Source organism: Furipterus horrens, unplaced genomic scaffold, assembly GCF_987537825.1.
Source record: "Furipterus horrens unplaced genomic scaffold, mFurHor1.1.pri manual_scaffold_17, whole genome shotgun sequence".
Lineage (NCBI taxonomy): Eukaryota > Metazoa > Chordata > Mammalia > Chiroptera > Furipteridae > Furipterus > Furipterus horrens.
The window spans coordinates 104,700,635-104,715,953 of record NW_028327187.1 but is presented as its reverse complement, the minus strand read 5'-3'; the positions used below and the strand labels follow the sequence as shown (position 1 = coordinate 104,715,953).

Below are 15,319 nucleotides of genomic sequence, written 5' to 3'. Positions count from 1 at the left end.
TCATAGCAGAATCTTAAGGGATAGGGAATTGTGGGGGGGGGTTGCTTATCAAACAAAAACAATTTGAGGAACATTGGCCATTTTACCTTCTTTTGTTGAGGCGGTGGAGGAGCATGGAAGGTAAGGAAGTACCTTCTGCAGGCAGATGTGCCTGTTAGCCCAGAGAGTGGCTTGTGGGCTGAGGCACTGAGCGGGGAGCAGCCGGTGGGCGATGGAAGAGAGGATGGAACACATGGGCAGGGGGCACAGGATGGAAGAAGAGAATTGCTACGCATTGCCCCAGGTTGAACCCAATGTCCCCACCCCTTTTCTTTTCCTGTTCTAGTTCTTCTTGGTTATCTCCATTAAAAAGATAAACCAGAAAAGGAGATTTTCCTCTTTGCTAGAAGTTCTAGGAAAAACTTCACTCTTCTTTTATTCCAGCTCCGTTGGGGGTTAAGGAGAGCTGAACTTACTGCCAGGCTTTCTTGTATTCTTAATGTTTTAATACTCTCAAGATGGCATGTTTTTGATAAATCACTAAAGCAGAAGGTATTTTGTCCAGCTTCCTAAGCAATAAAAGCGAGTATATAATGCTGTCGTACCAGAGTTGTGGTTTTTTTTCCTCCTGCACAATGTATTAACTAAGCAGAAAATGTAAAAGAACAAAGACAATAAAAGTAATGTTTGTTTAGTGGTAGTTTGAGATATTTCAGGAGAGATGGGATGTGAAGAAAAGCAGTGGCCATATTTAGAAAGCTGCCTCAAATCCTAGAGTATCTATTGAAGTAAACTTGATGACAGACTTTTTTCCTCTTCATGAATCATTGTATTCCTATAAAAGCGAAAATTCCTCTTCAGCTAAACAAATGGCTTCCACATCTGTTTTCTTAGTTTCTCAAAAGGGTGTCTTCAGCTTGCATTTTTTTAAAGTGTTTATCTGTTTAAAATGAAATATCGTCAAAAGCAGTTTATACATCAAAATCCAAGTTGGTCTTCAGCTTCTAAGAATTAGTCGAGAATGATCTGGTAGTGGTATATGGAGAAAGAAAATACATTTTGTATTCTGCAGAGGTAAGTTCTTCCTAACCATACTCCTTACATTTTAGTGATTTATATTTAATTTCACTGCTCTTTTGTTTTGGGGGACTGATCAAGAAGGTAGCTTTGTCATTGGTAGCACATCCCAATATTTTCATGCTCTGGGTTCAGAGTCTGAAAATAAGTCTTTTCCAGATGAGTAGCAGGAGAATTAATCTGTTAGTCGCATTGACTAAGGACTGATCTGTAGTTAGTTTGATTCATTTTTGTTCCATGATTAGTTTACCCCCACCGTGTCACTAAGAGAAATACACTCCACTGATCTGTAAAATACTATAGTGCGTATTCAGTCCTCAGTCCTGTGTGAGTCTGCACACAGTGAAGGATTTTGGCTTTTTCTTTTTTAATCTTGAGTCTCCTGTGTGACAGGCCTCCATGCCCTTGAGCCCATCCTGCCATTTAAAAATAAAGAATGAGAGGCAGCTGAAGTGCGGGCTCTTTTGCAGCTGACAGGAACCTGATCTACTGCTTGGATTCTTGCTCCGGGTACCCACATGCCAGTGCTGTGTGGCTCCTCCCAGCCATGCCATTTGAAGTCACGAGGTTTAAGACGGTGGGAGCACAGGAGGTTGTCTGCAGGGGAAAGAAAGATCTTTTTTGTATGTGAAGGTCAGGGAGAAAGGCTCAGCACATGCGGTCCTGCCGCAGGTTGCAGGGCTCCTGGCTTCATGATGAGGCCTTTGTCTTTCAGGAGGTTGAGTGGACTCCTCGCACCCCCCTGAGCTACAGCTGCCTGTTTTGTCAAAACAGTGGTTTCCTGTGAGGGCAAAGGTCCATGAGAACTGTGAAACATTTGATGTTCTCAAAGCGAATTGGTGACAAAGGCAATTAATTTAATTACCTATGACTTAGGTAGTTTCTTTTGAAGGCTGCGAAGAATATTGTTTGGAAACCAAGGGGAACCCTTCCCCCATCGTTAACTTTACTTTTATTGGATGGGTATCAATCAGAACTGCTTATAAACGGCACCAAACTTGACATAAAAAAAGAACTCCCTCCCCCTTCCCCAATGCAGAAGAGAGGCAGGAGAATGATGCTCGCAGCTATAGGAGGCTCTTTACTTGTGAAGTGACTTGATTGATGTTTAGTCTTCCTGTTGAGCCCATCACTGCCTCAAGGAGGGGAGCCACTGCAGAGGCTTTGCTGGCTGTTTGTTGAGCTGCAGCCTGGAGCTGTTTTGGTTGCTCATGGAAAGGCAAGGTGCTCCCCCTTTTTGACCTTGTTCGGAGCCTTAATACAATTATTTGTATAAGGCGCTAGCCACCTGTTGGGATCGTTCTCCTTAAAGGTCAGTGTGTGGTGCCTGACTGTCTGACTGTGGCAGCCTGCAATCAAATCTGTCAGTGGTCACTGGTTTGTATGACACCTGCCAATTGTGACAGAAAGAATGGAAACCTGATAGCTGAAAGGGAAAGGGAAGTGCTGGAGGAGGAATGAGGGGTTGGGGACACCCAGGGAGCCCGGTACCGTGGTTTGGGCGCTGGCTTGCCTCATCTCCCATTCTCCTGCTGCCCCTTCATGAGCTGTGCCTTCTGTTTCAATGGGTTCCACTATCGTCTGCATGCTGGCGTTGCTTTGATTTTGTCATATATTGCACCTCTGTCAACCACTGGAATTCCTATACCTGAAACTCCCACGTCCCCTCCATCGAGCATCTTAGCTTCCGCCTGCCTCCCTGTGATCTTCACTTAGGTGTCCATAAGCACGATATATTCATCAATTCCAAAACTGCCCAGCTGGTCCTGCTCCCCAACCTATTCCCCTTCCGGGGTTCCCTGTCTCAGTGAGTGACAGTACTGTCTGCCTACCCAGTTGTTAAGTCAGGGACGTGCGTCTCATCTTCCTCATGCCCCAAATTCAGCCAGTCACCGAGTCCTGTAGATTCCACTTCCTAAATACCTGTGATTCTCTATCACCAGTGCAATGACTGTTACGCTGTTCAAGCTTCATCACTTCTCCCTGGGTGCTGCCTCTGCCACATCTACTCTCTACATGTTTTATAACCAGAGAGGCCTCTTTAAACTGTCAATCTGATTGTCACTCCCCAGTTTAAAGTCCTTAATACGGTTTATAAGGCCCTTCACATTAGGTCCCTTCCTGCCTTCTCTCTACTTTCCTGAGCACTTTGATCTCAACCATACTTCTTATTTTCTTCTCATTGCAAAACAAACCTTTTTTTAAACTTATTTTTCTTTAATCACCATTGAGAGTGTCCCTCTGTCATTTGTTTGTATCTTCAATTCTGTTCCCCAACTCCCGTTTTTCTATTATTTTCTATAGATTACCTTACTGTCAGTCTGCTTCCATGAACTTTTTTCTAACTCCCACTAGGGGTCGTGCATGCGCGCGTGCGTGTGTGTGTGCGTGTGTGTGCGCGTGCGTGCGTGTGTGTGTTTCTGAGTGCATATTTGCTTCTCTGTTAGATGCTACACACTGTAGAGGAAAGGGATTATGGCCAAGTCATTCATCTTAGTGTTCCCTTCCACCTAGCATGTGAGAACTGTTCAGTAAGTACTTGTTAGTGCGTGCCCTGGCCTGTGTGGCTTAGTTGATTGGAACGTCATCCCATAACCAGAAAAATGTCATGGGTTCAATTCCCAGGCAGGGTATGCACCTGGGTTGTGGATTCAATCCCTGGTCTGGATGCGTATGATACCTGGTCCAGATGGCATGTGGGAGGAGGCCAATGAGTGTGCCTCTCTCTTCCCCTTCCTCTCTCTCTAAAGCAATGAAAAAAGTCCTTGGATGAGGACAAAAAATAAAATACTTGTTAGTGTGTGAATCAGTGAGTAACTTTGAAGGCCAAAATAAAAAGAATATAACAGTGCTTCCTATAATTCATATTAAGTTCTTGAGCCTTAGCCAGATTAGAGAGTAAAATTAAAGTTCAAAAGTAAAGGGGATTTTTTTTTAGCAGTAGCCAAATCTTGCATAGCTTGTATATTGATATTTTGTCTTCTCCATATTCTGCATCTGCATCCTAAATGACTTTTCTCAACTTGGCATTTATCTGTTTCTTTCAAAATTTCTCTGGATTCTTCCCAGAAGATGATGGGATACGAGAAAAAGTGGTTGATAAATAGAATACATTATTTGATTGATCCTTAAACATAAAGAGGCGGGCCTGGCTGGCTGTGGCTCAATGGACTGAGCATCGGCCTGCGAGCCAAGTGTCACTGGTTCGATTCCCAGGCAGGGCACCTGACTAGGTTGCATGTCAGGTCCCCAGTTGCAGGCGTGAGGGAGAGGCAACCAACCACACAGTGATGTTTCTCTCCCTCTCTTTCTCCTTTCCCCTCTCTTTAAAAACAAACAAACAAACATTAAAAAAAACAAAGAAGCATTTTAGAGGCATTTCTGAATTGTGTCTACAACACATGTATCTCTGGACAGGTGAACACAATTACCTTTTCCTAAAATGAGACCATCTTTCTGAAGATTTGTCTTTGAATTGGGAACCCTCTCTATTTAAAAAAAGTTATTTATTTGTTTTTAGAGGGAGGGGAAAGGAGGGAGAAAGAGAAGGAGAGAAACATTGACATGAGAGAGAAACATCAGTTGGTTGCCTCTTGAACATGCCCCAGCTGGGGACCTAACCCACAACCTAGGCATGTACCCTGACCAGGAATTGAACCAGCGACCTTTTGCTTTGTGGGATGATGCCCAACCAACAGAGCACACCAGTCATGGTGTAAACTCTCGATTTTAATCATACATAGCTAGCTCACAGAATCTGTTTTCTGAACTTCTAATAAAAAGAAGGGGAAGGGACACCATTTTGTAAAAAATAGAGTTGCTATAGGAAGGCATGAAGGCAGTACAGACATTAATAAACAGGATTTAGTATTTAGCTTTGGTGCGGAACGAGGGAGTTGCCCCTGAGGTATTGGGCTTAAACATAGTTCTCTCTCCTCTAACCTCCCTCAAAGCAGAGTAATGATGAACAGCACCATTACTATCATCACACACCAGTCCTAAAAAGGAGTTTTTTCAGAAATCAAAAATACTTCCATCAAAATGGTGACAGCAACCGCTTGATCATTTTCCAACTTCAGGTTGTCCTTTATTTAGACCCCAAGTGAGGTGCTCTTCCAGGGATGAGCTTCAGGCCAGGTGCTCAGTAATGACAAGCAGCAACCTGTTAAATCTGTCATTTGTGGGAACCGAGAGCTCAAAAGTTTTCTAGTCAGATTTTCCCATGACCTCAGTTATAAAGAAAATGTTGCAGATTCCAGAAAATGCTAATGTCCTTTTTAGCTGTATTATCTTGATTGCAGCGCTTCAGAATTGCCCAACTTCATTATCTGAACATAGTCGGCCTGACGCCTTCTTCTCAAATAGACAATTATGATCAATTAAGCACTTTCAGGCCTTATAGACTATTTAATTTTATTAGTCAGTTATTTGTGCTTTGAAAGAGTTAATGGTAGCTACCCAAGCCATTATTAGAAATTAGAATGTCCCAAAATAGAAAGGCTATTTCCTTTGAGTATGGCACTGTGGTAGAAAATGCCAAGCATAGTTTTTACTGAGTTAAAGGGTGAAGGAAGGCGGAGTGGGGGAGAATGTTACATGTAAATCATTTAGCCATTAACCTAATGGGTGGATTTATAAATCCTATTACTATAAGCCCTTTTCATTTCCACTGAGGCCTGGTGCATGCTTGATCCCACTAATGTAAAATTCATTCTGTCTAAGTGATTACTGAAGTAAGACACTTTGAGTCAATTTTAATCAGGTTGTGTGAAACTTGCCTGAGCGCTGATGCTCACTAAAGTGCGGACATAGTTTGGCCATGTCTTAATTAGCCCCCAGAAGAATTATCCTAGGAGTCAATCAGGGAACCAAATCTCCAAGCCTTTTGACACATACCTGTTCTTCTGTGAGGGAAAATATACTGTAGGGGCCCAAAACACCTAGCTCTAAGGCAAGAGGCAAAGACCTTTGGGCAGTGGTGTCCCTAATCTTATAGACATTACGTGAATTCTAAGAATTCCTAAAGTGCTATTTTTATAGCTAATTGGAGCATCTGCAATGGTATTTATATTTGAACACATCAGAATTTCAAATTTGGTGAAATATGTGAACCCTCATCCTAGAAAAATGCATACAGGCACACATTCACATTTTTCCTTAGAGTTGTAGGGATTTTCAGATTTCTTGACCTTAGGTTAATATCTCCTGTTCTAGTTTTCATCTTGGTATCTTGGTTTTTTTTTTTAATTTTTTTGTCTGGGAATTTAATATTTAAGAGTGTAGACTTGTACTTGAACTCCTGTGTTGGTGAGTAGATTTGGATCAAGTGTGCTTTAAAGTCAGCTTTACAAGCTCTCCGGGTCCTGTATCAGATGTAATCCCAAGTATGGCAATAATGCATGTAAGTTCAAGTGAAACGTACGGGACAGAAGTTTCTATAAACTGGAGCTTGGGGTACAGGAGGAATGGAGAATAAGAATGTTGTGCAAGGAAGGTTTCTGTAAAGGTGAAAACAGTTTTTTCAAAGTAAAACTGTAAAGTGGATTCTAAAAAATCCACAACATGAATAAATATTTCAGGGCAAGAAATTAGAAGACAAAGAAGTTCACTTTTCCTTCTACATGTTCAGAGCCATACTTTATGGTATTTAAAGTTTTTAGATCAAAATTAGAGCCCTGTCAAATTGTGGGGCAGTAATTGAGAGAGACTCATAAATATCATTAAATGTGTCTGTTGGGGAGGAGAAACCTTTCAGAAAGCTTTGTTTATTCAGTGTGTTTTATATTCTTTACACATGAGCTACCAGAAGGTCTGGATTGTAAATTAAAGATTTAAAACAAAATCAGTATATCTGAAAACAAGAGATGTATGGGAGAGGGACACTTTTAGTCAAGTTTATAATTAACAGGCCTTTATCACTGGGGTAGAAATTCATTTCTCTTGAGCGAATATTTGTTTAGACTGGGTTGTGTTTGAAGGTGGGATTAAAACTTATTCACTCCGTTTCTTGCATGGAAGGAGCTAGCATTTAAATGCGTACAGTGTGTGGGTTTAATTGCCACTTTCTGTAACCAGCTTTAGGGTCCTGTTGTTGTGGAGATGCACTTACCAATCCATGGCTTTGCTCCTCTCAAACTGTACCACTTGGAGTTTGCCTCCTCTCACTACAGCCTAAGAAATAAACATTTATTGTATTAATATTATGGCTCAGGCTATTGAATTACTATTATGCGTTAGCTTTAATAGCTAAGACATTATCTCTGTTATCATTTGCTTGTAGTCCCTTAAATCTTACCTTTGATAACAGAGTGGTATGCTGCGGCATACACAGAGCCCGATTTACACGCTTGTTAACATCATTGGGTCAGGGAGGCCAGAGAGGCTTTTTTGATGGTGTGAAGTTCCTTGTGAAATAAGTAGATGTTAGATAATAATAATACCTAGCATTTACTGAGCACTTAGGTACCAGAGACTATACAGACCTATTTACATATGTGGTCACATTTACTGCTCACTGCAGCCCTATTGTAAGGAAGCCGCAGCTGTTATCTCCATTTCGCAGTCACGGAATTGGAGGCTTAGTGATTGTATTGCACGCCCGAGGTCATGCAGTGTATAAGCAATACTCGTAGGCCTGGAACTTAGTAGTTGGGGATCTCCATAGAAGCAGAACCAATAGGGGTGTGTGTGTGTGTGGAGGGGAGGGTTGAGGGGAGAGGGAGAGCTTTTAAGGAATTGGCTCCCGTGATTGTGGGTGCTGGCAAGTGTGAAATCTGCTGGGCAGGTTGGCAGTCTGGAGACCCATATGGGACATGAATTGATGTTACAGTCAAGCAGAATTCCCTCTTCTTAGGGGACCTCAGTCTTTTTGTCTTAAGACCTTCAACTGATTGGATGAGGCCCACCCACGTTATGGTGGGTAATCTTTTTTGCTCAAAGTGTACTGATTTAAATGTCAGTCTCATGTTTAAAAAAAAAAGTAACCTCACAGCAACATATAGACTAGTGTTTGATCACATATCTGGGTATCATTGACGAGCCAAGTTGACAGATAAAGTTAACCATCACACAGCTAACTTCTAAACCTACACTTCTAACTACTGTGGAGAAACAGCATGTGAAAAGTACAGAAGTGATAATAGAGCATGGCTTATTCAACAAACTCAAAATATTTCAAGAAGGCTGGATTGAAGGATGCATGTAGGAAGCATTAGAAGATGAGGTGGGCCTTAACTAGATTTTGGGTCGAGATAAGGGGGTTGAATTTCATTTCAAAGAGTACGTTTTAGAAAGAACACTGGGAAAGTGATAAGAAGGGCTTGGGAGGTAGTGATGCTAGAGGCAGGTGATAGGTGAGGGCCCAGAGAAGGGACAGCACATTGGCCGGGGGTGTCACACTGGAAGGGTACAGTGAGACTTGTTAGCTCATTGGATCAGAATGGAAGTCATTCCTTTGTTTTAGTTGAAGGCTCTTGGAGGGGCCATTTGTCATGTTTGGAGCTGGTTATGGTTTTGGAGGTGATGGATGGAGTTTAGAATGAGTGCTTATGGAACAGAATTGGGTATGGGCCTGGAGAGAGAAAATGTTGAGTCAGCAGTATGATATCACTGATTCTCCATCAGGGGCAATTTTCTCCTCATGAAACGTTTGGCAATATCTGAAGACAATTTTGGTTGTCACCATTGGAGGGTGTGTATGCCTGTGCGCTCACCTGTATACACATGCATGTTGCTGGCATCTAGTGGGCAGAGGCCAGGAAGAGCACCTTGTGACAAAGAACTATCCATCCTAAAGTGTCAACAGTGTTGACTTTGAGAAACCCCGATATACATGAGGTCTGCCTGGAAACAGTCCAATCATTGTTAATATAATGAGAATGGTTTGTATAACATCAATGTACCCTGGCAGCCAAGGAGAGTGGACTGGAATGCGCATGCGTGAACAATGATGACTTCACTGTACTAGTCAGCAGGGCTGTAGACGCCACTGAGTGAGCATGTGTGTACTGTGTCGCCGTCGCATTAAAAATGACTGACTGAGTAGAGCAATGAATCTGCATTAAATTTTGCATTAAGCTTGAACAGTCCTCCATGAAAACTGTTCACATGAATTCAGAAGGCCGCAGCTATGGGCAGCTGGTGAATGGCAGCTTCATCATGACAACACGCCTGCTCATGCATCATGTCTTGTGCAGTTTTTGATGAAACATCAAATCACCCAGGTGACTCAGCCCCCCTACAGCCCAGATTTGGTGCCCTGCGACTTCTGGCTTTTCCCCAAACTAAAATCCCTTTTGAAAGGGAAGAGATTTCAGACTGCCAATGAAATTCAGGGGCAGCTGATGGTGATTGGGAGAACTGTGTGAGGTCCCAAGATGCCTACTTTGATGGGGATCGAGGCATCATTGTCCTAGGTACAGTGTTTCTTCTTTCTTGTATCTTGTATCTTCTTCAATTAATGTCTCTTATTTTTCATATTACATGGCTGGATACCTTCTGGACAGACCTTGTATATATGTAGATGTGTATATAGTTTCTGGGGTGGGGGTGTGTGGATTTCAACAGAAGATGTTGGGTATTCTTATGAACTATAAAGACATTCACTCATGTTAAGGACATAAAGATATATGCAGACACTTTGTGAGAGGTTACGTTTTTCTAGTTTTTGCAACCACGTAGCCCTCAAAAGCAACCTGGAATATGGAAATATTCTTTTTTTGTTGCTGCTGGAAATATATTCTTGTGGTGCTAGTTATCTGTGTTGGACATATTAGTGCCCCATTTTCCTAATATTAAAGAAATGAATGTGGTTGAAAGTCAAAACAATCCAAGTTCTACATGTTGAACTTGGATTCTTAGATGTTTAGATCTGGGAGGAATCCCAACCTCTTCATTTTGTAAATGAGGATGCTAAGACCTAGAGAGGGAAAAAAGCTTGTTCGCAAATCACTTAGCCAGTAATTGGCAGTACTCAGATTTCAGACCCCTGACTGTTTTTTAAACTCACATTTGTATAGTGTTTTATCTTTGCAAAGCATGCTTTCAGCATAAAGTTTTTTGATTTCTCACCTAGCTCAGGGAACTAGGCGGTAGTATAATCCCAATTTTAAAGAAGGTAAAACTAAGGTTTAAGGGTAGGAAGGAACCCCATGCCACAGGAATGTTATTAAGTGGTGGAGACGGAAAATAGGTTGCTTATTAAATCCATAGCCCTGCTCCTTGAGCATTTTATAGCAAAGACACACATCTCAGAAAAACAGGGAACAGAAAAAGAGGAAAGAGGCAATCTAATATAATGAGGATGAAATAAATGTTCGCCAAGTGGGAGAAGTGAGTAACACTGAGTCCTGCTTAGAAACTGCTAAAATCAGGAAAATGAAAAGCTTAGATAATGGTTGGATTACCAAATATCATAATATTTATATTTCTACTCCTTTTCTCTTCCCTATCCTTCAAAACCATTCATTTGCTCCCCCTATTATGCTAATGTGTTATTTAAAAAAACCTTTCCAGTTTATTTCTAATTTTGTTATCAGTAACAGAAGAAACCTAAAGCCATCGAGATTTCAGTTGTCATTCTGTTGATACATTATTTGTTTAGATTTGACCTCGTCCAACATTTTCTTAACCTGTAGGATTTCCGTTGTTTAATAGCTGCCACGTGTACCGAAGTGGGTTTCTTGATAGTAGATATACTATAATAGACATATGCTTTTGGAATAGGAGCTTGTAACTTTTTTAAACTGGAAAGTTGGCGATTTCTCTCATTTAGTATTAATAAACACTGTTTTAGTCTGTAATTGGGACCTACAAGCGTTTTATAACCTTTGAATGCATTGCAAGACACCAGTATTCTGTCCTAACAAAAGATCAAGACCCCACCTTTCTCCTGGTCTTGTTAGGGTAACCTGTAAATATACACCTCGGTTGTACTTTTTGTTAGGTCAGTGCTGTTAACCCCAGCCTAACAAACGTGCTCTTTCTGCTTAGTATACCTCATCGTGGGATGTATTCCTGAACGAATAATTTTCTTCAGGGAACCCTTTTTTGAAATATATTTCCATTTTTTGTTTAGTCCCCACCCCCCTTCACCAGCCTTCAGAGGCTCAGGTTGGGGTTAAAACACCTTTTCGCATTATTTTAATTATTGCTCTCCCCACCCCCAGCCGCACTCCTTTCCTGTTTCCCCCTCCTCTTTCCCCCTAACAGTGCTGTTCTGCAAAGCCTGCAGTGATTGATGTGATGGCAGTGCTGTCATTCTTTTTAACCAAAAAAAAGTCATTTTTGTTCTAGTTATTTTAATAGAGTCCCATTAAAGATGTATTGCTGACTGAAATATCGGCGTGAAGGGCTCTCACTGAGCTGAGCCCAGGAATTAAGAAGTCAGGAAATCGGCTGCTGCATTGCAAGAGAGCCTTGTGTGACACCGAATCTCCTGATTGGGGAGATCATTACTGCTATTATGACTCGACTTGCGTAGGAATTTTAAATTCCATCTGAATGTCAGTAATAACCCTCTTAGCAAATTATCCTGAATAAAATCACGAAGGCATTTTATATAATAGGTGTTGAATTACTGGATAGATTTGCTAATTAAATACTCTTTGTTCTGCTGCAGTTGACATTACAGGGTAAGATCTTGAACAATTATTCTCAACAGCTGTACTTTGTTAAGGGAAAAATTAACCACAAAGTTTATTTTTTTACACTTGAAGTTGGCAGATTTTTGAAATGTGCTTGAAAAATTTCATCATCCAATTGGTAATGAGTAGATAAATATGCAGGTGTTGCTGTGAAATCAGATAACTGCAGACTGCCTTATTAATGAATTTAGCAAGCCTTTTATAGCCCTCTTTTCTAGCTTTTGGCACTTACAAAATGATTTTCTGTCAGAATAGGTAGCTTTAATATTAGGCTTGTCACTTTGAAGTGAACTTACGATTGGTCATCTTGTAATCACTGTTCCTTGTGTCCAGTAGACCTTTCTGGATACCTGTGGCTTTTTTGTGAAATGCATTTCCTTAATGGGAAAAATATCTGTAATGTATGTTTTTGATTGTTGGCTTCTAGAGCATTCATCGGTGTAGGCTTTTTAACAAGACACAGTGATAAGGAAATGAAACATAAGGTCCAGCTTCTAGATCAAGCTCTTAACCTAACTCTGTTACTTTGGGTAAAATCACAGGGCCTATTTTTCCTCATCTGTAAAATTGGGATTATAATACTGCCTACTTCTTAAAATTATGCATTCAGCATTCTACAAATATTTGTTAATAGCTACCGTATATTAGGCCCCCTGCTAGATCTTGAGATGTTGGTAGTCCACTGGATATCCAACAGCTGAGCCCAGTGAACAGTTTGAATGGAGGGCGGCTTTGGGGTGATCCTGCTCATTGGCCTTGGGTAAGCATCGGACTGGAGAGGGCACTGTGGTAGCCGCCATCTAGAGGTGCTTTAGTGAAGAAGCACAGGAAGTTGCAGTCAGCCTGGCTGTGGGTTGTCTGGCCTAGGTTGGACTGAAGAGTCGCCGGACTGTGGAGAGGACCTTGAAGTTGAGACAGAGCATTGTCATTAACTGCTGTTGATGTCCATTGGAAAGATGGTGATTGAAACTATCTGCAGAAATTAGTACACCCTCTGTGGAGAGCTATTTGACTATATTTATCAAAATATTTTAAATATATAACCTTTAACCCATTAAGTCTTCTTGTAGGAGTTTATCCTGTTACTGACATATTGGCAGATTCCACGTGTATGAGGATTATTTGTTGAACTGTGGTTATAAAGGTAAAGATTAGAAATCATATACATGTTCAATAATAGAGCTCGAGTTAAATCATGATCCATTGATACAGTGGAATACTATGTAGTCAATAAAAAGAATAAGTCAGCTCTTTATGTGTGGGTATGAAATAATCTCTAAGATAAAAGTGGCAGGTTAAAAAAAAGCAGTGGCAGCATAGTCTCTATAGTTTGCTTAGTTTTCTATCATTTCTGTGCAAAACATCCACCAAGAGGTTTCTGCCACCCCAGAGAAAGCCATTTTGGTAGCAGCCCTTGGATTGTGTGTGGAAATGGTTGTGAGCTGGTGGAGGACAGAGTGGGGTGGGTGATGGATCTGAGAGGTGAAGGTGCTCTTGGGGATGATCTAGCTGGTTTGGTTCACAGAGTGAAAGAAGAGTAGAAGAGATCAGTTACCGCCTATGCAGATATGCAGTGAAAGGTCAGCAGATTGTTCCCGAGGTATTTTACTTGGCACATAACTGTTACCTCGTGAAATTGTCCCTTGTGGTGAGGAAAGCTAAGCCTAGCTGGGCTGGAAGGGGCAGAGGATGAAGAGAACTCGTGATAAGTAGTTCTGTCCTCACTACAATTAACCTCACTTGGGTGGATCTCATTGCCCTTTTCCCCAAGGAACCATCAGGTAGTCTCCCACAATGCTTTCTATGTAATTTAAATGTTAAAACATTAAGATGAAGTGGAGGGAGTGAATGTTTTTATGAGGTAGCTGAATTCTAGTGCCTAGCAGAAAAGTAATTGGTATTCCTATGAGACCTATCAGTCAACTAGCAAACAGTGTTTTAAATGCCTGTTGCATGTGAAGCCTGGTCTTGGTGGGGAGGGGACACTGCAAACTTTCCAGAATGGGTTTACTATGATTATCTTGGGCCAGTGGCCTTGAACCCCACCTACAACGTAGGAATCATCTTGAGAGCTGTTTAAAAAGAAATGTGTTGGGGCCAGGTATTGGTATTTGTTGAAAGATTCCTGGGCGATTCCACTGTACAGCAACTATGGGAATGACTGGTTAGCCTAATCAGTATTCACCACCACCCCCGGGGCAGGGGAAGGGCTTCCTTCCCTAAAAACACAGGACAGTGAATGCCTGCACAAAATCGGGAGACAGTAATAGAGGGGAAGGGGCAATGGAAATGGAAAGTAGTGGGTAGATATAAAAGGTATTCTAAGGTCAGGATTTATAGGACTCTGTAATATGAAGGACAAGAAAGACCTGAGATTTGAGCGCAGTTGACAGCGAGGACCATTGGGGGTAGGAAAAAGAAATATAAATGAGGTCAGTCTGTCTGGCCCATTGGAACAGTGACTTCTGGTTTAGATCTGTGCTTTGAAAGATGGACGATAGTGGACAGAAAATAGCATGAAGTGACTAAGACCCCATACTCTGGAGTAAGAATGCTTGGGCTCTTATCCTTGTTCTGTCACTTAGTGGGACAAATTAATTACTTCCTCTTGCTTTTTTTCCCCCCTTGCATCTAACAAATGGAAATATTAATGGTGGTTAGCTCTTGGGGACCTTGGAGCATGACATGAAGAAAATACATGAGATGCTTGTAGTACAGTATCTACCCCCCCCAACCCTCTGAGTGCTCATTATGTCATATTACTTTTTAAGAGGCCTTAAGTTTGTGTTATTTTTGATCTGGTCCCTGATAATTTATATCTGTTTTTGCCTATATCCACACTGTAACCTATATATGTATAATCTTATAGCTCTATGGGTCTGGGGATAGATACTATCTGTATTGTTGTCTTCATTCACTGAATGCTTACTGAGCCCCAGCTTTGTACTGGGCACTGTCCTAGCTCCCAGACTATAGTGAATGTCTGCTTTGTGTCTTCAAGAAATTTAGTGTAGAGAAGAAATTTAAATCTAATTATTGTATACATACTGGATATATATGATATATATTTGATATATATCTGATATATATTAGATGTATACCTTTATTATATATATAAATAAAACTTTTTTTACTTTTTTTTTTTTTTGGTTTTTCAATTACAGTTGTCCCCTTTTCCCCAAATTTCTCTCCCCCACCCAACCCACCCTTTTTTACTTTTTAAGATCATGAATTCCATGAGTAAGAATTGCCAGATTTAAAATGCTCTGTCAAGGTTTTTTTAAACCATGTAGTTCTTTTAAATATTAGTAATGAGAATAGTTTGCATTTTTTCATATTTTAAAGGGATGCAGTCAGTCCTTGAATAATGTCATTTTGTTTGTCATTTCATAATATTGATAAGGAAAAACATCGATTCCCGCTTGGGACCTCTGTCAGTGTGGAGTTTGCATGTTCTCTCCTTGTCTGCCTGGGTTTTCTCCAGGGGTTCTGGTTTATCTCACATCCCAAAGATGCGCATGTGTGGTAAACTGGCGTGTCTGCCTTGTCCCAGTGTGAGTGGGCATGGCTGTGGGTGTGAGTGTGCCCTGTGATGGGAGGGCATCCTGTCCAGGGTGGGT

General features: G+C 41.2%; 1 protein-coding gene across 1 annotated transcript in view; it reads left to right on the top strand.

The window, feature by feature from the left end:
- Positions 1-15,319, top strand: part of POLA1 (DNA polymerase alpha 1, catalytic subunit) — a 280,884-nt gene that overhangs the window by 92,310 nt on the left and 173,255 nt on the right. The gene's annotated exons all lie outside the window — the stretch shown is intronic.